General features: G+C 35.7%; 2 long non-coding RNA genes across 2 annotated transcripts; both read left to right on the top strand.

Moving 5' to 3' along the window:
- Window positions 1–1,964: 1,964 nt before the first annotated feature.
- LOC135734471 (uncharacterized) lies at window positions 1,965–21,862 on the top strand. Its single transcript, XR_010527349.2, has 4 exons — window positions 1,965–2,070; window positions 2,505–2,649; window positions 20,765–20,931; window positions 21,192–21,862. It is a non-coding gene; the product is annotated as an uncharacterized lncRNA (long non-coding RNA).
- A 2,626-nt stretch (window positions 21,863–24,488) lies between these two features.
- LOC135782976 (uncharacterized) lies at window positions 24,489–26,302 on the top strand. The gene is made up of 3 exons (XR_012334726.1): window positions 24,489–24,745; window positions 25,084–25,450; window positions 25,891–26,302. It is a non-coding gene; the product is annotated as an uncharacterized lncRNA (long non-coding RNA).
- The last annotated feature ends 310 nt before the right edge of the window (window positions 26,303–26,612 follow it).

Raw genomic sequence — 26,612 nt, 5'->3', positions numbered from 1 at the left:
AAATTAGCAAACAATAGCATTACAAAGCACTACATATATATATATATATATATAAATATTTTAAAATATTAATAAAATATTAAAGCCTAAAAGCTATGTCATGAAAACGCATAATACAGCAAAAAGCATTACCTGATGATTATGTGCGCAAGGTAACTTGTTCATTTTTAAATGATAAAAACTAAGCTTTATATACAATTCCTTGAATGTTACTTTATAAGATAAACACTGAAATTAATAATTTTATAGACACTACGTTGTATTATTTTGCTGCTTATTTATTTTGACTTTTATCATCTCTGTATTCACTTTAAGTGTAAAAAAACCTGATGATTCTAATATCATTTATTTCAAGAATTTAAATCACAAGAGAGACAGTCGCGTCTGGAATTAATTTGGTGCAGTTTTATACTTTTGACAAGATAACCACCCTGTTTTAAATACATTTTTAAACTTATACCTGTCGAAAAAAATATATTTTTTAAGTTTAGTATGATGACCTCCTAAATATGACACTCAGAGCGCACCTAGCACGTTAGCGTTCGCCAGCACCATGGCCAGCACACAACAGTGCAACATTGATAGGCTACAACTACAACAAGAAGCAATCCAAAATTTACTTAACTTGAGATCAGAATTTACCTTTATAATAAATAAAAATTAAATAAAAAGAGGTCAGAAGTAACAAGGTGCAGGACAAATATGTGCAAAATGGCTGAAGTGCACGGAAACAAAACACAAGCCAAATAATTAAATTAGATTAACCCGAGTAATTTATAAATAAAATAAAATAAAATGAAGAAATTATTAAAATAACGAAAGAGTAGCCAGAATTGCCAGCTTTGTCTTTTTAATTGCAGAAACAAAGCCTAGAAACCTCTTATGGCCATGTAGCCCTGTCACGGGGGTTATTGGATTTATTAACGCATTTTTTAAATATTTATTGAAAGCTAGGCTACTTCTTCACATATTATGATAATGCTATGCAAATAATATATTAATATATTGGAAGAAAGCTGTTATATGTGAAATCAGATAATGTGTCCCCCATATGGCCAAAATTGAATGATCCTCATTTCATAGCACGTCTTTGATGATTTGACAATTTGACTATTTGGGGTCACCTAATGGTTTTCTTTAATTTATATCCTCACCCGAACCCTCCATTACTGTGATAGATATGGTAAATTAATATTTTTTTAAACGAACGTGTAGCCTAAAGTTTATTGTGTCTGTCACACATGCAGACCAGTAAATTATCACATCCGCAGAACCTTTTAACGCGTTTACATGTTAGAAATGTAGATAATATTTCATTGTCAGTGGTTTCACTCATCCACTCTCATATTCATCAGAATTGCTTGACCTACCGACAGCGGACAATCCGCGTATCTTTAGCTCAGACTTCTACACACAAACGTAGGCTACATTTTTCACGTCCCCCACATGCCAATTACTTACATTAATTAATAGGTACCATATTTTCTTAATATTAAGAAAAGGTTAATGTTAAAAAGCACACCTCCTGAGTCTTTATCTTCTACACTTAAACAGAATGAATCGGACAGGGTTTGAAAACATGGAATCTTTATTTTTTTTGCATTTTTATGGATATTTTTTATCATCAATATGATAGAAAACAATGCTAAGGGTTAAATTGGTATCGTTGAGAACTTAAAGTTTTCTGTGTGTGACGTTTTGACACGTATAGCAGTGTTTCGAGCAAAGAACTCACCGTAAAGACAAGAATTATGGTTGGGAGTTAATACTTCTTTAAAAGTATTGTTAGGAAACGAGTCAAGACAATCAAGAGTACATTCATTAGTAATTAAATACCTGTAAAACACAAGTACAAGGGAAAGACCCTTTTTTTTTGTATTTCTTTTTTCCAAATCTGTTCACTCCACACGCCAGATCGGTAGGTGGCGGTAATCACTTGTTTATTGGTGTGCCAAACCGCCATAAAACACCAGAAGAAGAACTCACCGTAACTCCAGAGTATCAGTCAGATCGCGGATTCATATGCAGTTATTCATATAGCGTTTATGTGGAAGTGAAAGTCCGTGACAAGTAAGTTTTCTTCTATGTTGTTGTCGTCAATGCAGATTATTACAATGTACCGCAGCTGTGTTAACTTTGATGCACCGAGATCTGTTTGAGTGAAATTTGATAATGTTTTATGAGCAGGTGCCGTTAGCATCGCGGCTAATATGTTTAATGTTTACTTGTTTATTCTTTCAAAAGTGCAACATTTCTGCTTAATTATTGCTTTACTAACAATACAGTATAATTTCTATATTCAATTTATTATTGTTGTTTTGTAGTATTTACTTCATTATGCAGTTTGTTATTATCTTATGCTGATATTTATTGGTCATATATCAGTGCGTTGTGTAACTTAATGGTAAAGTTAGTTGTTTATCATTGATGTTTGTAATCTCTTATGTTTTTTACGTGTTATATTTAGACAATCATTATTTATTATTTCTGTTATCATGTTTCAGAATATTACCTCAAGTACACCACTATGTGAAAATGGTCACTCTTGTGCAATACATGACCAAACCTGATGACTCCCAACTCCCCGACCAAAGTACTGCAGCAGTCAATAACATATCCACAAGAGTTAAATGGGGCACTTTCTATATGGTAATATGGAGAATTGCATTCTACACTCTAAACAGATTAAAAATGTTGTTTTGATGTTAGAAACAACAGAAACAGTGTTAGATTTGGGACAACACACTAAATGCATTGTCCCAAAACAGACAAATCTCTGTTATTATTGGAACAACACATTTTGTGTTACTTTAAATACAAGTGTTGTCACTTTTATTTATTTTAACACAAAGTGACACATAATATGTTAAAACTGCACGTAATGTGTTAAAGCGCATAACACAAAAAATGTGTAAAAAAATTAACACATGCTTTTACAGAGTGTAATATTAATTATTAAATAATTAACTGCACAAGTAATTTTTACTTAAACCTAAACATCAGTATGTTATACCTACTGATTAGTTAATCATTTATCTTAGTAGTGACTACAGTGTTAACCATTTGTTCTGCACTTCGATTTATTTTGTTTGTGGGCTTGTGTTTGTCATAGCAATATCAGGTACCACATGCAGCATGACTTGTGTAATCAGACTATTATTTTATTAACTAATTCAACTTTACAAACAATGCTTTGTCTGTCAAAGTCATTTATATGTGCAACATCTGACAGCAGTGAATTTTCATCAGCCATTACTCCAGTTTTCATTGTCACAAGATCCCTCAAAATCATTGTAATATGCTGATTTTTGGGGAACATGAACTCTTCTTATTATTTTAAGCAAAATTATAAAGAACTATAATTTTTATAGTTTTGCAATACATATATATTACAGTATTGTTAAAGCATGCTTTTAAGATATTTAAAAGTATAAATTGTAAAGTCGTTTTATAGAACACTTTGAAAGGAGTTTGTCTTAAATGCTTCTCTATTATAGCTGTCCTAGTTATCTGTATCAGATGTTTCTTTTGTCATGTTCATCAAAAAGCCAATACACTTTGTTGGACTTTAAGGCGTCCATTGCATGTTCATAATTTAGAGGAAAGGCACAAGATACAAATATCTAAGTTCAAATATTTATTGATCAGATATGAAAAAGTTTTACAGCTCGCTGGGTCGTCTCAAGCGGCGAACCACCAGCTCAGGAAGTAACATGTGTGGGATTTGATTTTGTTTTACTAATCGTGCTGTTTATAATCTTAATTAATGTGTATTGTTACAACAAAGATTTCTGTGCTGAGTACAAGAAAGTTGTCTGTGTGGTTTCAGTTGGGGGTAGGAACAAACCCCTGAAGAGAAAACACACAGAACTGATGGTTTCAATAAACAAGTTGTTTGCTTTATAACTATGTTATATTTAGAGAAAGTGAAAATTAGTATGTTTAACTAATGAATGCATTTAACCAATTCATGAACAATGGAGTACTATTGTGTTGTTGAATAATTATGTTTTACATATTTACTGCCTACATTTCATGCTGATTGCTAAAAGTGTTAAAGTTACAAAGATGTCCAAATAAGGACTGTGGAAATTGATTTTGTTCCATTTTATATTTCTTTAATTAATCATTTTATTCTATAAACATTGTGTGTTTCATATATGCACTGAGCTATTATGTAGAAATGAGGTGTTTGTGTTTGAGAGTGGAAAGTTACCAGCTTTTGTGTGTGTGTAAGAAGCTGCAAGGAGGATTAGCGAGGAATTTACTTCTGGAAATTGTTAAGATAAGAGAGAGGCCTGAGGGGGAGAAGTAAACAGGCATCCATGTTATTAACCAATGCTTTAATATTCACAGGATAAAATATGCCATGTATTTCTTACTTAATCAGTATTAATCATTGAATAATTGATGTAATAAATATAAGATGTTGTCTTTGATAAATTTGTATTAACCAATGAAATGAAGGTTGCATACAGAATAACTTAATGGGGGCATGGCAGCTCAACCTTGAAGAACAGAATCTCCTGTGCTTGTTTTTTCTTTGTCTGTGTGTGTCCATTTTTGCCTACAGGCTAAAATTGGGTGTGGTGAGGGAGTAAGATTCACGAGGAAAAGCAGCCTTTGTGGGTGGAGATTCTAAGAAGAACGACGACGTCATATACTCTTTAAATAAATGTTTTCCCAAATGCTGTGCATTCGTTGCTTGCCGCTTGTGGCCTTGAAACGATCCAGCGCGCTGTTAAACTTTTTCATATCTGATCAATAAATATTTGAACTTAGATATTTGTATCTTTTGCCTTTCCTCTAAATTATGAACATGCAATGGACGCCTTAAAGTCCAACACATGCATATTTATAAAATATGTGACGTCGATCTTCTTCTTAGAATCTCCACCCACAAAGGCCGCTCTTCCTCGTGAATCTGACTCCCTCACCACACCCAATTTCAGCCTGCCGGTGAAGACAGACACACACACAGACAAAGAAAAAACAAACTGTTCTCCGCTCATCCCTGGGAGCCCTGCAGTTCCTCCCTAGTACTCCTCCACTTCACATATGGTTGACTTCACATAGCATGTTATAATACTTTCTTAAAAACAAATCATTAATAAAACATTCATTTATAAAAAACATAAGCTGTAAGATGAAAGTGATTATTATGTAAAACATATTTCAATATCATGACATCATTTCATTATTCGTAAAATTTGTTATATGAATAAGGCACACATTAACTTCTTTAGATAGTGTGGGATTTGATTTTGTTTTACTAATCGTGCTGTTTATAATCTTAATTAATGTGTATTATTACAATAATGGCTCCTGTGCTGAGTACAAGAAAGCTGTCTGTGTGTAAAGTTGAGAGGCTGTGGTTTCGGTTGGAGGAGAAATCAGCAAACGCTGATAACAAAGCCCTGAAGGGAAAACACGCAGAACAGATGGTTTCAATAAACAAGTTGTTTGCTTTATAACTATGTTATATTTAGAGAAAGTGAAAATTAGTATGTTTAACTAATGAATGCATTTAACCAATTCATGAACAATGGAGTACTATTGTGTTGTTGAATAATTATGTTTTACATATTTACTGCCTACATTTCATGCTGATTGCTAAAAGTGTTAAAGTTACAAAGATGTCCAAATAAGGACTGTGGAAATTGATTTTGTTCCATTTTATATTTCTTTAATTAATCATTTTATTCTATAAACATTGTGTGTTTCATATATGCACTGAGCTATTATGTAGAAATGAGGTGTTTGTGTTTGAGAGTGGAAAGTTACCAGCTTTTGTGTGTGTGTAACAAGCTGCAAGGAGGATTAGCGAGGAATTTACGCCTGGAGATGATCAAGATAAAAGAGGCCTGAGGGGGAAAAGTAAACAGGCAACCATGTTATTAACCAATGCTTTAATATTCACAGGATAAAATATGCAATGTATTTCTTACTTAATCAGTATTAATCATTGAATAATTGATGTAATAAATATGAGATGTTGTCTTTGATAAATGTGTATTTACCAATGAAATGAAGGTTGCATACAGAATAACTTAATGGGGGCATGGCAGCTCAACCTTGAAGAACAGAATCTCCTGTGCTTGTTCTTTGTGTGTGTGTGTTTTCTTCCCTAACAGATGGTTTTTAATAATGATTAAAGTGTTTGCTTAGAAGTAGTATTGCAGTAAAAGATTTAATATGTGTTTATCTATCTAAAGAAGTTAATGTGTGCCTCATTCATATAACCAATTTTACGAATAATGAAATGATGTCATGATATTGAAATGTGTTTTACATAATGATCACTTTTATCTTACAGCTTATGTTTTTTATGAATAAATGAATGTTTTATTAATGATTTGTTTTTAAGAAAGCATTATAACATGCTATGTGAAGTCAACCATATGTGAAGTGGAGGAGTACTAGGGAGGAACTGCAGGGCTCCCAGGGATGAGCGGAGAACAGTTTGTTTTTTCTTTGTCTGTGTTTCCATCTTCTCCTGCAGGCTGAAATTGGGTGTGGTAAGGGAGTCAGATTCACGAGGAAGAGCAGCCTTTGTGGGTGGAGATTCTCAGAAGAAGATCGACGTCACATATTTTATAAATATGCATGTTACTTCCTGAGCTGGTTGTTCGCCACTTGAGACGACCCAGCGTGCTGTTAAACTTTTTCATATCTGATCAATAAATATTTGAACTTAGATATTTGTATCTTGTGCCTTTCCTCTAAATTATGAACATGCAATGGACGCCTTAAAGTCCAACAATTGGTGACCGCCGACGTGTTGTGGAGGGAAAGGAGAGAGTGAGAGGAAGGAGGGTTTCACATTGAAGAAACCAGAGTAAGGGAGGGCTCCATTTCAACACAAAAAGAGCGCTCTACTAAAACAAGGTAAGCAGAAACCTGTTTTATCGAATTCTGCTGTTTGAATATACAAAATTACTTGTGTTGATAAGGAGCTCCGAACTGAAATTAATTATTTAAATAATACGAAATGATCAGAGTGAAAAACTTTTATTTTTATAGATATTAAGAGATTTATTAAAATTGGGTTGGAGGCCCTTAGCGTAGTAGACGCTATAAAGTACCAATTTGGGTGAAAGGCCCGTTAGGTGAAAATCCTACGAATATTGTAATTTATGGTTGGAGGCCATTAGTGCATTAGGCGCTATAAAGTACCAAAAGAGGGGTGAAAGGCCCGTTAGGTGAAATTCCTACGAATACTGTTAATGGCGGTGTAAGTTAACAGAATTAAATATAAGGTTGAGGATTCCTTTAATACATTAGGTGTTATAAAATACCGACTCGGTTGTAGCCGTAGGGGGTATACAGCAGCCCGTGAGGTGTAAGGCCCACGAATACTGGAAAAGAAAATTGACGTCTTACTGTTATTGTTGTGGTTTTGTCTGAGAAATTGTATTGTAATAGTATTTGTACCGTGTATTGAACGTTGATATATATTGTGGCTGAATTTCAAAAAAGAGTGTGATGAATATGTGTGTTCACCGGTGTATGTGCAATGGCAAAAAATACTTAAATTAATGATGGCCCAAACTGATCCTAAAAATGTTAAGAAAAGACAAAAAGAGGTTGCATTAGTTAGGGGAAGTTGACAGTGGTGCAGCTGCAAAGCAAAAGGAAGTTAAACAAGGAAACAGTCAGCCAGACTCAAGTGTGACACCTACGGCTCCTCCTCCAGCTCCACCCCCAGTGAAATCGATCTACCCCTCCTTGCACACACCTCCTCCTTATGAGAAAGCCAAAGCCCCAATGAAACAGCCTGTTTTTCAAATCAATAGCGGTGAATTGAATGTAGATGTAGATTTTATTCGTGTGAAAATGTAGTGTGTCTGTGATATATTGAGTCTGTTAAAACCATAAATGGGATTAAGCAAAATCTAGCAGAAAGACAGAGGCGAAGCTTTGAAAGAAAAACAACAAATTAGAGAAAAGAGTAGAGACCAAGTCATTAAATGTGGAAATAAAGATGAACAATTAAAAAAGGACAGAAAATTGTTAAAAGGTGAATGACACAGATAAATTGTATAAAGGACAAAAAGATTTAACAAAATGAAGAGGAGTCTTCATCTGATGGTGGAAGGTGGTCACAAGATAAATTTTATTTTAAATTGACAGGCAATATTTTGCAATGGGTTAAGTTAAACCTTGAAAGGCTGAAAGCTCTGATCCTTTGACATTCAAGAAAGTGAATAAAAGCTGGCAAGAAACAGACAATGAAAAACTGTGTGTGACATCAAAGTGTTGGAGCAGCAAAAGAGAGGAGAACTCATAAACTAAACTGTGGACACATCCTATATGAATGGGACTATATGGAGCAGTAAAGGGGGTACTGCACAATGTTCAAAGACGATTACAAAAAAAGACTGAGTGGAGTCCAAAAGGAGACTAACAAAGACAATAATTTTCTTGGAGACAAGAGAAAACCTGGACAATGAACTTTCCATCTTCATAAAAGCAGTTGAGTGAAAAGGGGGAAGGAGTAAACAGCCGTTCAATGTTTAGTAAAGACCTTGATAATGTAGGGACACAGACAATCTTTATGAGAAAATCAGCTAGACAAATTTAAAGGCTGATCAAGAACTTTGTTGTTAGGTGTGACTACCTGTTCTAAAATCAAATCAGACTCCTATTAATCTGACAGGAAGAAATGCATGATTGAATTTGGTATCTACAGAGGAAGTCAGAACTACACTGATGGTACTAAGCTAAAAAGCAAATATAGATGGCATAGAACAGCTATGGAAGACAGGAAATTAAAATAGATAAAATAAAAAAATAAAAAAATAAAAAAAGAGAACACCATAGAACACTATACAAGGTAAACAAGAAAAGCTGTGAGAATAGAAAAATAACTGATTATTGTAACAAACTTTGTATTTAAGGAAATTGCCAGCCCAGACATCATATATGTGCATGAAGGTGTTCACATGGCAGATCTAATCACTGAGGGTGAGCCACATGATTGCATACCATTGACTGAAAAAGCAAATAAATTGAGAGATGGTTTGTTCGCGGTACCACTGACAACTCCCCAACCGGTAATCATACTGTTTACAGATGGTTGTTGTTTTAGAGCATCAGATGGTTCGCTAAAGGCAGGCTTTGCTGTGGTTGAGCAAGTTGAGGGTGATTTTGTAACAAGACTGAGTGGTAGATTGAAAGGTAAACAGTCAGCACAGAGAGCTGAAATGACAGCTGTTATCAAAGCCTTGCACTACACTGGTGAAGAGAGGGTGATTGTTTATAGTGACTCTGCATATGTGATTGGTGCAGTATATATGGAACTGCAGTTAGGTGGGTTTGAAACCAGGAAAGGCCGGCCTATAGTAAATGCTAGCAAAGCCTGACACATACTACAGGCTGTGAACGTACCTAATGAAGTGGCTGTTGTCAACTGCCTAATAAACCACTTATATCCCCAACCATGGTTTCCCAAGACAAAGTTAGATCTGACAAAATTGACAAACACGCACTGGAATTGAAATATAGTTTCGGGGCTGCTTATCACCCCAATGTTAGAGCAAAGCTGAAATAATGAACCTGACTTTGACATTAAAACTTGACTTGACAAACCCTGTGCACAGACAAAAATAACATGGCTTGAGGCATTACCAATTGAATTAATGTCTATTCGATCTTCTGTTAACAGGATTTCTGGTTTCACAACCTTTGAATTGCTTACAGGTCGACAGTTTCCAGGCCGACGGAACGACTTGGTGTAGGATCCAATCGTGCACTAACTAATGCTGTTTATTTCTACAAACTAACTGCTCTGATTAAAAATTTTTCTTGCCAGGCTACCACACAACGAAATTGTGAGAACGACCCAGCTGTTACAAATGATGTTTGGGTTTCTAACAGACACAGGTGTGGACCTGAGGACTCAGGTCCAAGAGAGGGAGAGTGTTGAAAGTGAAAGTGAATCAGCTGGAATACAGAGAGGACAAACAGGAAGTGAAACATCAGTGGTAACACTCACACAACACCAACAACAAAGTCAACAAACACACTGTAAAATTGTGCATAAAAAAGGTGACATTTTTTCCAGCCCAGTAACAGAATCCCTAGCACACTGTGTGAGCACAGATTGTGCCTACGGAGCAGGTATAGCCGTACAATTCAAAGCGAAGTACAGTACACAAAAGGTTGTAAGTCAAAACAAACACACAGGTGAATGTGCAGTTACCCATGAGGACGACGGCAGATTGATTTTTCATTTAATAATAAAACAAAATTGTACTGATTTACCAACATATGAGAATTTTACCTACAGCCTCAGATGTATGAGAGAGTGGTGTGAGAAAGAAAACATAACAAGTGTATCCACTCCCCGGTTGGGTTGTGGCCTGGATAAATTGGATTTCCACAAAGTGCTGGAAATCCTGACAGAAGTGTTTAGAGACCTGAATATCACAACTACTATATATTCATTATAACCTAGGTAACTACATACCTTATTGACCTTTGGATTTTGACCTTTGAATTTCTTAAGTTTCTTATACAATTCTACAGTATTAATTTCATATTTCATTTTTCTTTTCCTTTTTGAATTTACGATTGTTATTTGAGTATTAGCCAATAGGCATAAGTGTATTTTTTCCACAGAGATGAAGCTATATGGAAATTGGAAGGTTCTGTGGGCCCTAGGAGTTATAACTGCAATTATAATCACCATAATATTTGGCATAAACAATGGAGATCCCTGTGTAACAGACTGATAGTGCCTGCAATAGAGAAAAAAGAAAATCCACCCCCATACAGCATGCCGCTATTAGGCCTACAGAACCTGGAGGATGATGAGGAGGAACAAGTGTGACCTCTTTCAGAGGTCAAGAGAGGGAATTGTGGGATTTGATTTTGTTTTACTAATCGTGCTGTTTATAATCTTAATTAATGTGTATTATTACAATAATGGTTTCTGTGCTGAGTACAAGAAAGCTGTCTGTGTGTAAAGTTGAGAGGCTGTGGTTTCGGTTGGGGGAGAAATCAGCAAACGCTGATAACAAAGCCCTGAAGGGAAAACACGCAGAACAGATAGTTTCAATAAACAAGTTGTTTGCTTTATAACTATGTTATATTTAGAGAAAGTGAAAATTAGTATGTTCAACTAATGAATGCATTTAACCCTTGTGTGGTGTTCGTATTTTTGTTACTTAGACGATGTTTGTGGGTCTGGTGGACCCAGAGCATTATTTGTATCTTAAACCAATGCAGTCATACAAATTTATGTAATATTGTTTACAGATGTTTACTTTAGCCTTATTGCAAGTAATATAGACAGAATTTATGGTTAATATTTGTCATTTACCACTGATAGAGGACTATTTATAAACTAAAGTGCCATTCGTTTTTGTGGTAATATAAAATAGAAGAATAAAATTCTATTCTGATCCAGATATTGGGGGAAAACATGTTTATCTTAAATAAGTATAAATGAAACAAAGTTTTTTTTATCACTGTTGATGTTTAATTCTTCTAACTTTTTGAAATTGTACACATTTGTGTCATTCTACACAGCACAGGCCCCAACTGAACAGATGCCGTATCATAAGATATTATCCACACTGAACACATAACTTGTTCATGCCAGCCAACACAACACATAAGAAGCAAATTTATACTGTGGAGTTGTGTTGTGTATGCATTTCTTGCATTTTATACACATATATTGTGTCAATCGTATGTCCACACACATTGCAGTACAATGTGTTGCTATTGGCCACAACTTAGAATGATGAAAATACATGAATAATATTTTACTTTCTCTATTATTCACTCTCTCTCACACACACTCATGCTCACACACATCTTTGTGGGACATTTGGTCCCCACAACGTGATAAATTCCAGGTACACACACACCATAGGTTTTGTGGTAAATCCATGGTTTTACAAATGGTTATCAATATACCAAATTACCATGATTACTACTCTTTTACTACAATAAAACTATGGATTTTTTGTAAGGGAGGTAATGGTAAAATGTAGAATGGTTCCTGTTGGAGAGAAGGTAAAGTGTTTGGGACAGTAGGGACAGATAAATGTTCATGCATGATATATAACATGTTGTATCCTTGCGGTATTACAGCAAGAGCAGAAGGACAAAACTCTGACATGCATCCATCACATATGTACAGACATATATACAAACACACTCATGCACTTACAGGAGTCCCAGATAGGAAAAAAACAGAGTGAAGTTACATAGCACATTCAATTTTCGCTCTTTTATTACCCCCGGGTCCAGTGGACCCGAACACCACATATGTAATATAAATGTGTAGGGGGGGTACACAGTGTACAGTAATTATAAATTTGATTATTTTTATGTTCTTCATAGAAAATGAGCCAAGGCCAATGAATCTGAGGTTGAAACAAAAAATTAATTGCATAATTTTTCTTTCAGTAAACATTAAAAACGGGTCCCACAGACCCGAACACCACACAAGGGTTAACCAATTCATGAACAATGGAGTACTGTTGTGTTGTTGAATAATTATGTTTTACATATTTACTGCCTACATTTCATGCTGATTGCTAAAAGTGTTAAAGTTACAAAGATGTCCAAATAAGGACTGTGGAAATTGATTTTGTTCCATTTTATATTTCTTTAATTAATCATTTTATTCTATAAACATTGTGTGTTTCATATATGCACTGAGCTATTATGTAGAAATGAGGTGTTTGTGTTTGAGAGTGGAAAGTTACCAGCTTTGTGTGTGTATAACAAGCTGCAAGGAGGATTAGCGAGGAATTTACGCCTGGAGATGATCAAGATAAAAGAGGCCTGAGGGGGAAAAGTAAACAGGCAAGCATGTTATTAACCAATGCTTTAATATTCACAGGATAAAATATGCCATGTATTTCTTACTTAATCAGTATTAATCATTGAATAATTGATGTAATAAATAAGAGATGTTGTCTTTGATAAATGTGTATTAACCAATGAAATGAAGGTTGCATACAGAATAACTTAATGGGGGCATGGCAGCTCAACCTTGAAGAACAGAATCTCCTGTGCTTGTTCTTTGTGTGTGTGTGTTTTCTTCCCTAACAGATGGTTTTTAATAATGATTAAAGTGTTTGCTTAGAAGTAGTATTGCAGTAAAAGATTTAATATGTGTTTATCTATCTAAAGAAGTTAATGTGTGCCTCATTCATATAACCAATTTTACGAATAATGAAATGATGTCATGATATTGAAATGTGTTTTACATAATGATCACTTTTATCTTACAGCTTATGTTTTTTATGAATAAATGAATGTTTTATTAATGATTTGTTTTTAAGAAAGCATTATAACATGCTATGTGAAGTCAACCATATGTGAAGTGGAGGAGTACTAGGGAGGAACTGCAGGGCTCCCAGGGATGAGCGGAGAACAGTTTGTTTTTTCTTTGTCTGTGTGTCCATCTTCTCCTGCAGGCTGAAATTGGGTGTGGTAAGGGAGTCAGATTCACGAGGAAGAGCAGCCTTTGTGGGTGGAGATTCTCAGAAGAAGATCGACGTCACATATTTTATAAATATGCATGTTACTTCCTGAGCTGGTTGTTCGCCACTTGAGACGACCCAGCGCGCTGTTAAACTTTTTCATATCTGATCAATAAATATTTGAACTTAGATATTTGTATCTTGTGCCTTTCCTCTAAATTATGAACATGCAAATTACTGCAATACTACTTCTAACCAAACACTTTAATCATTATTAAAATAACATCAGTTAGGGAAGAAAACACACACACACACACACACACACACACACACACACACACACACACACACACACACACACACACACACACACACACACACACACAAAGAACAAGCACAGGAGATTCTGTTATTCAAGGTTGAGCTGCCATGCCCCCATTAAGTTATTCTGTATGCAACCTTCATTTCATTGGTTAATACAAATTTATCAAAGACAACATCTTATATTTATTACATCAATTATTCAATGATTAATACTGATTAAGTAAGAAATACATTGCATATTTTATCCTGTGAATATTAAAGCATTGGTTAATAACATGGTTGCCTGTTTGCTTTTCCCCATCAGGCCTCTCTCTTATCTTAACAATTTCCAGACGTACATTCCTCAGCATATGCTGTTTCTCCCCCAACCGAAACCACAGCCTCTCAACTTTCACACACACAGACAGTCTCTCACATATCTCAGCACAAAAATCATAATGGCACATATGAATTATAACATGACAATTATAATAAAACAACATAAAAATCCCACAATTCCCTCTCTTGACCTCTGAAAGAGGTCACACATTTTCTTCTCCATCCTCCTCGAGGTTCTGTACAACTTCATTCTTGTGGACTCGAATCCACACAGGAAACGTAAACTATAATATTATACGAAACTTTAAGAAAATCAACAGTAATGTAAAATGTAATAATTATAGAAAACTCAAAACTCTTAAGCATTAAAATGTTAATCAGGTTATAATGAATATATGGCAATTGTGATATTCAGGTCTCTAAACACTTCTGTTAGGATTTCCAGCACTTTGTGGAAATCCAATTTATCCAGGCCACACCCCAGCCGGGGAGTGGATACACTTTTTATGTTTTCTTTCTCACACCACTCTCTCATACATCTGAGGCTGTAGGTAAAATTCTCATATGTTGGTAAATCAGTTCCATTTTGTTTTGTTATTAAATGAAAAATCAATCTGCCGTCGTCCTTATGGGTAACTGCACATTCACCTGTGTGTTTGTTTTGACTTACAACCTTTTGTGTACCGTACTTTGCTTTGAATTGTACGGCTATACCTGCTCCGTAGGCACAATCTGTGCTCACACAGTGTGCTAGGGGTTCTGTTACTGGGCTGGAAAAAATGTCACCTTTTTTATGCACAATTTTACAGAGTGTTTGTTGACTTTGTTGTTGGTGTTGTGTGAGTGTTACCACTGATGTGTTACCACTGATGTTACACTTCCTGTTTGTCCTCTCTGTATTCCAGCTGATTCACTTTCACTTTCAACACTCTCCATCTCTTGGACCTGAGTCCTCAGGTCCACACCTGTGTCTGTTAGAAACCCAAACATCATTTGTAACCGCTGGGTCGTTCTCACAATTTCGTTGTGTGGTAGCCTGGCAGGAAAAATGTTTAATCAGAGCAGTAAGTTTGTAGAAATAAACATCATTAGGTAGTGGCAGGATTGGATCCTACACCAAGGCGTTCCGTGGGCCTGGAAACTGTCGACCTGTAAGCAATTCAAAGGGTGTGAAACCAGAAATCCTGTTAACAGAAGAGCGAATAGACATTAATGCAATTGGAAATGCCTCAAGCCATGTTATTTTTGTCTGTGCACAGATTTTGTCAAGTCAAGTTTTAATGTCAAAGTCAGGTTCATTATTTCAGCTTTGCTCTAACATTGGGGTGATAAGCAGCCCCAAAACTATATTTCAATTCCAGTGTTTGTCAATTTTGTCAGATCTAACTTTGTCTTGGGAAACCATGGTTGGGGATATAAGTGGTTTATTAGGCAGTTGACAACAGCCACTTCATTAGGTACCTTCACAGACTGTAGTATGCGTCAGGCTTCGCTAGCATTTGTTATAGGCCGGCCTTTCCTGGTTTCAAACCCACCTATCTGCCATATGGCAGTTCCATATATACTGCACCAATCACATATGCAGAGTCACTATAAACAATCACCCTCTCTTCACCAGTGTAGTGCAAGGCTTTTATAACAGCTATCATTTCTGCTCTCTGTGCTGACTGCTTACCCTCCAATTTACCACTCACTCTAGTCACAAAATCACCCTCAACTTGCTCAACCACAGCAAAGCCTGCCTTTAGCACTAGAACAGCCATGACGGTCAAAATGACCGTTTTGAAATTTATATTTACAATAACTTTGTATTTTTTTAATTAACAATCTTGCTGGTTTGTGACTTTTCCTAAAAGTGTTTGTATTTTTACTTACAATAGATTTTATATAAATTACACTAAAGGCAAAGAAAATTTGACCATTTCTACCTATTTCAGCCATAGCGGTCATATTGACCGCTCTAAATTTCGCGCAATTCTATTGTCTTTTCCTGCAGTTTATTTTCTCTGTCAGCGTCTGCAGTACTATTAGCATATGCTTGTTTGCTTACAAATGCAAATTATTGGAAAACAAATTATTATTGCCTTTTAAAAAATAGGTTTATAAAGAGTTTATAGGGAGCGTTTTAGAAATGTGATAATAATAAAATGAAGAGAAATATGACTGCTGTGACAGTGACCTTTCCTGGGTGCAAGACAACAGTTCATCCAAAAAATGAGTCAGAGTAAAAAGTAAAAAAAATGAGTCAGAGGAAAAAGATGCGGCTACCTTCATCGGAGATTAGGGATCCAGATGTTTCATTCACATCTGACAAGCTTGCGGCTGCCCTGCTCTCCGCTATGCACCGCTGTCCTATCGAGTGCTGCTCTGCGCAAGTTATATTCACTAGTTCTGCTGGTCATATTTTTATTATTAGAATATTACTATTATTATTATTATTAGGGCCATCTTTCAGTCAACTGAACGTCCAGGGAGAAGGCAGAGCCTTGTCCTGACTGAAGCTGCTGGCTCCACCGCGCACACGAAGCGCAACATCAAAGATGCGCTCACGGCCTTTCTGTGTTTGTTTGACGATGCCACAAACCCTTGTGCGGAAATTGTGCGAGGAGAACAAAAAGTAACTTGTGTTGAACTTGACTGTGAAGCTTAAATAGCCGAGCACGGTATTGATCTGTTTATTTAATATAAAATTTGTAGCCTAATTGTTTTATGGTTCTAAACTTCGTTGTGGCTCTTTTTGTTTACTTTATAGCAGCTTAATTGTTTTCAGCTTTTCCGTTTATGTTCTGTGTTATAAGTGTATGATAAATGTTAAAACACATTTTTTCATAGTCAAATAGATCCTTTAATTTGTTATTTTGTTGTTCCGAGTTATGTTAAATAAATACAGAGAAATACTGAATATAGCGTATGCAATAATTACATTTTACTTTATGAGATGGTGTGAATATTTATAAATGTATAATTATCTTTTTAACTAAAAAAAATGTAGATGTTGGGGTTATTTGGTTTTTTAAAATATATCCTCACACTTAATACATTAATCTCTCATTTGGGGAATTTATCATTAGAGATAATAGAGTTTATAATCTAGCGGTCAGAATGACCGCTAACGGCTGTTCTAGTAGTCTTGGAATTCTGGCACTTCTAGTGTTAACGAACCATCTGATGCTCTAAAACAACAACCATCTGTAAACAGTGAGATTACCGGTGGGGGAGTTGTCAGTGGTACCGCGAACAAACCATCTCTCAATTTGTTTGCTTTTTCAGTCAATGGTATGCAATCATGTGGCTCACCCTCAGTGATTAGATCTGCCATGTGAACACCTTCATGCACATATATGATGTCTGGGCTGGCAATTTCCTTAAATACAAAGTTTGTTACAATAATCAGTTATTTTTCTATTCTCACAGCTTTTCTTGTTTACCTTTTATAGTGTTCTATGGTGTTCTTTTTTTCTTTTTCAATTTATTTCTTTTATCTATTTTAATTTCCTTTCTTCCATAGCTGTTCTATGCCATCTATATTTGCTTTTTAGCTTAGTACCATCAGTGTAGTTCTGACTTCCTCTGTAGATACCAAATTCAATCATGCATTTCTTCCTGTCAGATTAATGGGAGTCCGATTTGATTTTAGAACAGGTAGTCACACCTAACAACAAAGTTCTTGATCAGCCTTTAAATTTGTCTAGCTGATTTTCTCATAAAGATTGTCTGTGTCCCTACACTATCAAGGTCTTTACTAAACATTGAACGGCTGTTTACTCCTTCCCCCTTTTTACTCAACTGCTTTTATGAAGATGGAAAGTTCATTGTCCAGTTTTTCTCTTGTCTCCAAGAAAATTATTGTCTTTGTTAGTCTCCTTTTGGACTCCACTCAGTCTTTTTTTTTGTAATCGTCTTTGAACATTGTGCAGTGCCCCCTTCACTGCTCCATATAGTCCCATATAGGATGTATCCACAGTTTAGTTTATGAGTTCTCCTCTCTTTTGCTGCTCCAACACTTTGATGTCACACACAGTTTTTCATTGTCTGTTTCTTGCCAGCGTTTATTCACTTTCTTGAATGTCAAAGGATCAGAGCTTTCAGCCTTTCAAGGTTTAACTTAACCCATTGCAAAATATTGCCTTTCAATTTAAAATAAAATTTATCTTGTGACCACCTTCCATCATCAGATGAAGACTCCTCTTCATTTTGTTAAATCTTTTTGTCCTTTTTACAATTTATCTGTGTCATTCACCTTTTAACAATTTTCTGTCCTTTTTTAATTGTTCATCTTTATTTCCACATTTAATGACTTGGTCTCTACTCTTTTCTCTAATTTGTTGTTTTTCTTTCAAAGCTTCGCCTCTGTCTTTCTGCTAGATTTTGCTTAATCCCATTTATGGTTTTAACAGACTCAATATATCACAGACACACTACATTTTCACACAAATAAAATCTACATCTTCATTCAATTCACCGCTATTGATTTGAAAAACAGGCTGTTGCATTGGGGCTTTGGCTTTCTCATAAGGAGGAGGTGTGTGCAAGGAGGGGTAGATCGATTTCACTGGGGGTGGAACTGGAGGAGGAGCCGTAAGTGTCACACTTGAGTCTGTCTGGCTGACTGTTTCCTTGTTTAACTTCCTTTTGCTTTGCAGCTGCACCACTGTCAACTTCCCCTAACTAATGCAACCTCTTTTTGTCTTTTCTTAACATCTTTAGGATCAGTTTGGGCCATCATTAATTTAATTATTTTTTTGCCATTGCACATACACTGGCTGACACCCATATTCATCACACTCTTTCTGAAATTCAGCCATTCTTTATACAACTGTAAATACAATTCCTCTATTTATACAATGTCAAAATGAAATATACCCAAATACAACTGCAGAATCAAGTACACAATGGAATTTCCTGGGCCTTTACCCCAAAGGTTTCCACACCCTTAATTTAATACTGTACTCAATTAGATGATTCCTAGGCCTTTCACCTAAAGGTTTCTCAACCCTTAAATTTAATACTGTACTCAATTAGATTATTCCTAGGCCTTTCACCTAAAGGTTTCTCAACCCTTAAATTTAATACTGTACTCAATTAGATGATTCCTGGGCCCTCCACCCAATGGTTTCTCAACCCCCTACGGGCTTCAACCCGAGTTGGTATTTTATAACACCTAATGCGTTAAAGGAATCCTCAACCTTTTATTTAATAACAAAATTCAAAGATTTCAAAAAGTTTTTCACTCTGATCAATTCTTATTATTTAAATAATTAATTTCAGTTTGGAGCTCCTTATCAACACAAGTAATTTGGTATATTCAAACAGCAGAATTCGATAAAACAGGTTTCTGCTTACCTTGTTTTAGTAGAGCGCTCTTTTTGTGTTGAAATGGAGCCCTCCCTTACTCTGGTTTCTTCAATATGAAACCCTCCTTCCTCTCACTCTCTCCTTTCCCTCCACAAAACGTCGGCGGTCACCAATTGTTGGACTTTAAGTCGTCCATTGCATGTTCATAATTTAGAGGAAAGGCACAAGATACAAATATCTAATATCAAATATTTATTGATCAGATATGAAAAAGTTTTACAGCTCGCTGGGTCGTCTCAAGCGGCGAACCACCAGCTCAGGAAGTAACATGCATATTTATAAAATATGTGACGTCGATCTTCTTCTTAGAATCTCCACCCACAAAGGCCGCTCTTCCTCGTGAATCTGACTCCCTCACCACACCCAATTTCAGCCTGCCGTAGAAGACAGACACACACACAGACAAAGAAAAAACAAACTGTTCTCCGCTCATCCCTGGGAGCCCTGCAGTTCCTCCCTAGTACTCCTCCACTTCACATATGGTTGACTTCACATAGCATGTTATAATGCTTTCTTAAAAACAAATCATTAATAAAACATTCATTTAAAAAAAAAACATAAGCTGTAAGATGAAAGTGATTATTATGTAAAACATATTTCAATATCATGACATCATTTCATTATTCGTAAAATTTGTTATATGAATAAGGCACACATTAACTTCTTTAGATAGATAAACACATCTTAAATCTTTTACTGCAATACTACTTCTAAGCAAACACTTTAATCATTATTAAAAAAACATCAGTTAGGGAAGAAAACACACACACACACACACACACACACACACACACACACACACACACACACACACACACACACACACACACACACACACACACACACACACACACAAAGAACAAGCACAGGAGATTCTGTTAATCAAGGTTGAGCTGCCATGCCCCCATTAAGTTATTCTGTATGCAACCTTCATTTCATTGGTTAATACAAATTTATCAAAGACAACATCTTATATTTATTACATCAATTATTCAATGATTAATACTGATTAAGTAAGAAATACATTGCATATTTTATCCTGTGAATATTAAAGCATTGGTTAATAACATGGTTGCCTGTTTGCTTTTCCCCCTCAGTTCTCTCTCTTATCTTAACAATTTCAAGACGTACATTCCTCAGCATATGCTGTTTCTCCCCCAACCGAAACCACAGCCTCTCAACTTTCACACACACAGACAGTCTCTCACATATCTCAGCACAGAAAGCATAATGGCACATATGAATTATAACATGACAATTATAATAAAACAACATAAAAATCCCACAACTTACAATGAAATCTTTCTTTTCTTTCCTAGAGAGTTCAACCTTTCTGTCTTGAGAAATTCACACCTTTCAGATTCCCAACTTTATGATATTGTTCAGAATTTGGTTGGAGAAAATTAGAAGATTGGGGCAAATGCTGTTCGGTCCAGGCTTGCAGCCATAAATATTCGAGTGCCGCGAAGGAGACTTGGACTGTATGGTTAGAGTAAATACTTTTTACCTACTTAGGTCCCAAGCTTTGGAATGTTTTGCCCAACAATGTTCAATTTAAGTCTAAACTAAAGACATATCTCTTTAACAAAGGATTCACATAATTCGCCTATTAAATATACGTATGCCGCAATAGTTAGCTTGTCTGGAACAGAGCACACTTTCATCCATTATACTGTATGACACTTGCATTATATGTGATGACTTATGCTAATAGGATTTTGTTTCTCTTTCCCTGTCTCGTCCTAGAACCCAAGGACACTGAGACTGACAGACCCAGTTCCTGCTGCCATGAAGCTCATCACACCATGATCTACTGGCCTCCCATCATCGTGATGCCCTGCCAATGTCTGACCAGCGACCACCCGCTGCTTCCCTTTATTTCTAAATTTTTTAATTCTTAATAAATCGTATAGTATAGTTTTTTATTGGATCGCGTAATTCTGCCTAGTGACAACCAACCACTTACTTTAACTTTTAATTTAAATGATTTAAACCTTTAACAATAATTCCCATACATTTTAAGAATATAGAAGGCCTATTCAATATATAGTATATATTTTCTAGGATCAGCTAGGTCTGGGTCTCTCTCAAGGGTTTTCTTTCTCCCAGTGACTTTTTCCCCTATAAGGGTTTTTTTCCTAGGAGTTTTTTAAACCCCTTGGGGTCGGCTGACATTAGCTTAACTTAAAGAGTTACATTACATTATTACTCCGCTCACTAGTACGGCTTAATCTGAGCCGCTGTACTTTGTTGTCCTATAATTTTTCTCTTGTTTTTATTAAACAAGTAACCCAACTGGAGCTGCACGTAGAGCGTTGGCCCAAAGACTGCACCAAAGAACCTACCGTGTTGCAGGTCCCAACTCATTGTGGCACAGTGATGGAAACTACTTAATCTTAACATGTTTACAAATTTGAATGTTTGTGTTTGAATGTGTACAAGTCCCTGTAAAGTCAATTTTAAAAAATTGTTTCTGAACACATTATAAATGTTTAAAAAATGTATTGCAGAAATACACAACAAAGACTGTAAACTACGTAGTTCTGAATTGCAGAGTAAAGATTGTGTATTTCTGAGTTCAGGATATTTTAGATGGTCCTAAAATGGTTGCTCGATAATGCACTTGAGCCACCCAGCGTGGCCCCGCCCCTAACACAATTGTGACCAACCATTCAGGTTGAAGTGGTATTTGAAAGTTGAGAAACAGTAAGTGGGTGTTGTTTCAGCTTTGACGGCGTACATACCACCACCGTTTGAGAGCACAAAATACTGCCTGTTTTTCCAAGATTTTGATAACTTAGTTTAATTACTTGGTGTTTTGCATGCAAATTTGGTTGGTTGGTTGGTTAATAACACATTTTTCCAAATACATACTTTCAGATATCTCAGTGCAAGTTATTTTCAGTTAAGACAGCTGAAACATTCATTTTAGTTTTGCCTTAAGCCTTATCTGTGAAACCGGGCATTGGTGTTCTACATGCTAATGTTTGATTGTTTGGTTTTTAAATCTTATGTCACACCCTTCTTGATGTTCTAAATGTGAATATATGTATGCTTATGTGTGCTGCAGTGCATCATTTTAAATCGGCAGTTACAAACTAACTAAACTAAGTTCAGATGACAATAAAGAAAGTGTACAAAACTGTCTGTATTCATTTTCAAGACATTTATTTTTCCCAAAGAAAAACAGTTTTTCAACTGATGAACATGTATACGTTATAAATTTATATATAAATATTTTAACATTTAAACACAATCATAGTACTACCATGTAGTGGCTTATTTTTTATTAATTTAATATATACCTGCACCCTTTACAACATTATGCAGTTGTTGTACAGACAGTATTGGTCAAACTGAAAGAGTGCTTATAGTACAAACAATAGGACTACCAGATAAACACTTCATTATTAAGTACCAGTGAAGCACTTTATTTCCACTTTAGACATAATTCTTTTTTGCATTGAAAATGTTTTTTTATAATCTGATCTGTGATAGTAAAAAGAGAGAAGCTTGCCCACCACAAGCCACTGAAATGGTTAAAAATCCATGTGTCTTTCTAACAAGTGCAGGGTGGCTCTTAGATATCACTGACTGATGTTATCTTTCTGATTAATGTTATCTCCAAGTGCACATACACCAAATGTGCAAGCAATAGGCTTAGTAACGTGTCTTTACTGAGACATTTAAAACCCTCTATATACACTTACAAGCAAACCCTGCCAGATATTATGAAGTACCAGTGAAGTGCTTTTTTTCCACCATATATATGCTTTTGGAATCTGATCAGGGATAGCAAAAGCAAAAATAAAACTTGCTTGGCAAAAGGTGGAATCGAACCCAGGTCTACCGCACCACATGCGGGCGTCACCAACCACACACCACTGAGCCTGATAAGAGAAGCAAGTGAAGTTTCAGTTAATGTACATAGTGCTTGACAACAAGGTGGGCAATTTGTGTAAGTATAGACAATCTTATATTTTATTTGCAGTATTTTACATTATAGCCAACATGTAAGAAGGAAAAAGCACAAAGAAATAAGTTGATCCTTAGCATTTTACTTGCATTTTGGTGTCATAGCCTAGAAATGGACGGGAACCCCCTAAGCCTACAGTAATGGTTTAACCCAACTGCCCAGCAGCCAATAGGAACTCATCAGGCTCACTCGTTGAAACTGGTCATGTTGCCACGAGGGCCAAAATCGCGCGAATTTTCACACGTAAACAACGGGTAAACAACGCGTAGAATACGTGTTGTTTACGTGTGAAAAATCGACGCATATTCTACGCGCAAACAACACGTATTCTACGCGCAAACAACACGTATTCTACGCGCAAACAACACGTATTCTACGCGCAAACAACACGTTGTTCACGTGTTGTTTACGTGTAAGATTTCGCGCGTTTTTGAGCTTCACGGCCTTCCATACACGCACTACGTGTTAACGCGTAAGTGCGTGTTAACACGTAAATCACGTGTTAACGCGTCATTTCTTATGCTGGCACGTTAGAAATCATGGACATGGAGCTTTACCACCATCTAGTGGTGTGGCGAATCTGGCTTAAATACACAGAACAGACAGATAGTTAGGATTGTAAATTGAAGTTTTTTATCCTAAATATATATTTTTAAAAGTAATTAACAGTGAATAATTATGGGGTCAGATTTGTTTCGTATTTCTGAATAAATATACTATGATCCACAAATAAATATAGAGAGTTTCATAAATATGTTTTAAATCCACAAATGCACAATAAGCAAACCATAAATATATGTTAGACATTTCATAAAAAGGAAGGAAATTCACAAATAAATAAAATGGGATTTGCAAATGAAAAAATATTTATAAATATATATTTTTATTTTATTTATATGTGAATGGCTTCCTGCGCATTTGTGGATCGCTTTCTGTGCATTTGTGAATTGCTGCACTCATTTGTGGATCGCGTTCTGTGCATTTGTGGATTTTAAACATTTCTAACGTCAAGACGTGCACAAGAATACACAAATAGGTGGACTCCGCCCACCGTCTACTCCAGCCAATCAGACAACAAGCACACTGTGCTGACCAATCGTGGCACGATCTTCCTTCAACCAATCACAGAGTCTTTTCTAGAAACATTGTGCAAAAGACCCAGACGGAGGAGGACTTTTATTATGACAGCGAGTATCGCTCACTCAAAGCAATGGCGGAAGAGCGCTAGTTTTGTACAAGTGTCTCGCTGTGTGAGGCATGAATCGTGTTGTTGTGGAGACAATAGCAGCAGATTGTTACGCGGGTGTTCATGTGCGTCATTAGAGTGAGTACAGTTAGATTTGCATGGTTTTTTTTTTGTTAAAATTTCCGTTATTAATAGCGCTAACATGTTATTAGCTAAACCGTGAATCTACTACGCTGTAACGCTATATAAATCACTTTCTTTTGCTGTTCATCAATGTGTTTATCCTGTAATAATGTCAGTTATATTACATAAGTTGTGTAAACACTGCTAATGGTGTAAAATGTGTCATTTGAGACACGTCTGTTTATGTTATTTTGATGATGTATGAGGGAAGAAACCTGTAGCTAATTTGTCAATGTTATGTATGTTTATTAGCATTAGTGTTACTTTGGGAATCCTGTTGTAATCTGTTGCAGGAAACCACGTCTACACCTGCCTATGATCTGGCTAAGCTCTCAAATATAGCCAGGCACTCATGCATCTCCATTCACATGCCATGCAACCAAGCTCATAAATACAGCTCTGGCCTATCTCTCTTAAAGGAGCATACCCTCATCCTGTGCAGAGCTTCATTAAAGGACTACTACCAATATTCACCATTACCTTCATCAACGACTGCTCTGCTATCCAAGTTGTGGCTCTCATTCAGAGTTCTGTGCGGTGTGTGCTACCTCGTAAATACTGAATGCTGGATCTCTCCTATCTAATGTATGTTCTCTTGTGTGCCTAATAAACAGCTCAAGTTGGTTCAACGCTCTCTATTGTGTTCTGACAGACACCCTGGTACACTGCTATATTCATTCATAACTAGCCCCCTACACTTCAGAGTAGTCTTCGCTACCATTATAGTTATGTAGTGACATTTGCTTACAGATAGTTTGTATCTAACGTGGTACATTTTATTATGACATGACAAAACAAATGTGTTTTACCTCGTCTCCTACTAAAAAACTGATCATTAAATTACACATTATACATTATGGTATCTTTTAAATGAACAAGACATTCCTGTGGTGTCTACATCTTAATGTCAAGAAGGTTTAATATGTCAAAGCTGTTAGATAGTCTTACAGTGTTGTTTTTATTTTCCCTTCATGCTCTGAACAAGCTTATGCTCTTACTGTCATTAACAGTAAAATTCATAGAAGTAAGATGGATTTTTACACAAGTATGCAATCAAACAACTGGTATGTTATTTGTTTTTTATTGTGTGTGTTTTTTAGGAGTGGGGGTGCATTCAGCTGATTTAGATGTTTGCCTAAAAGGGATATGACAGACGCTACATATCATTTCATGTGATTTTTATATGTTTTACGACTTGCATCTTTACTTGACCAGGTGTTACAGATGATCAACAAAATGCCCTCTGGAAGGTCCTGAGTGGGGAATTCTCTGAAGTAAAGGATGAATTTGTGTTCATATTTCAAGTTCAAGAGGATATTGAATTTTTTTGTCATACTGTGTTAATGAACAAGGCCTGAAGGTCAATGCCATGTTTCTCAATCAGCAATTGCAGTAGACAGGAGTGAATGAATGAAATGTGTAATGAACTCATTTATTTATGAATCAATAATTTGAAGGAACAAATAAATAAGCTAATCCTTTGTGTAAGCTTAGATGCAGACATTTGTTAGAGTGTGCTGAAATAAGTAGTACAGATTTATATAGAACACAATATCGTATCTTAAGTAAATTAAATATTAAATGTAAACAAACACACACACACACACACACACATCTGTAATTTCTAAATGGGGTGTAAATTTAATTTTAAGTTAAGCCAAGCCAGATTTATTTATATAGTGTTTTTTTACAAAGTTGCATTGCTTCAAAACAGCTTTACAAGAAAGAAGAAAAACCAGGGAAATTACTAAATTAATAGTAAATATAATGGGTTATATAGTATTATTCCAAACTATAGATTATAATCTAATAAAACAGTATT

This window comes from Paramisgurnus dabryanus, chromosome 1, assembly GCF_030506205.2.
Source record: "Paramisgurnus dabryanus chromosome 1, PD_genome_1.1, whole genome shotgun sequence".
Lineage (NCBI taxonomy): Eukaryota > Metazoa > Chordata > Actinopteri > Cypriniformes > Cobitidae > Paramisgurnus > Paramisgurnus dabryanus.
The sequence above is the reverse complement of the archived record's forward strand: the minus strand, read 5'-3'. Positions and strand labels throughout refer to the sequence as shown.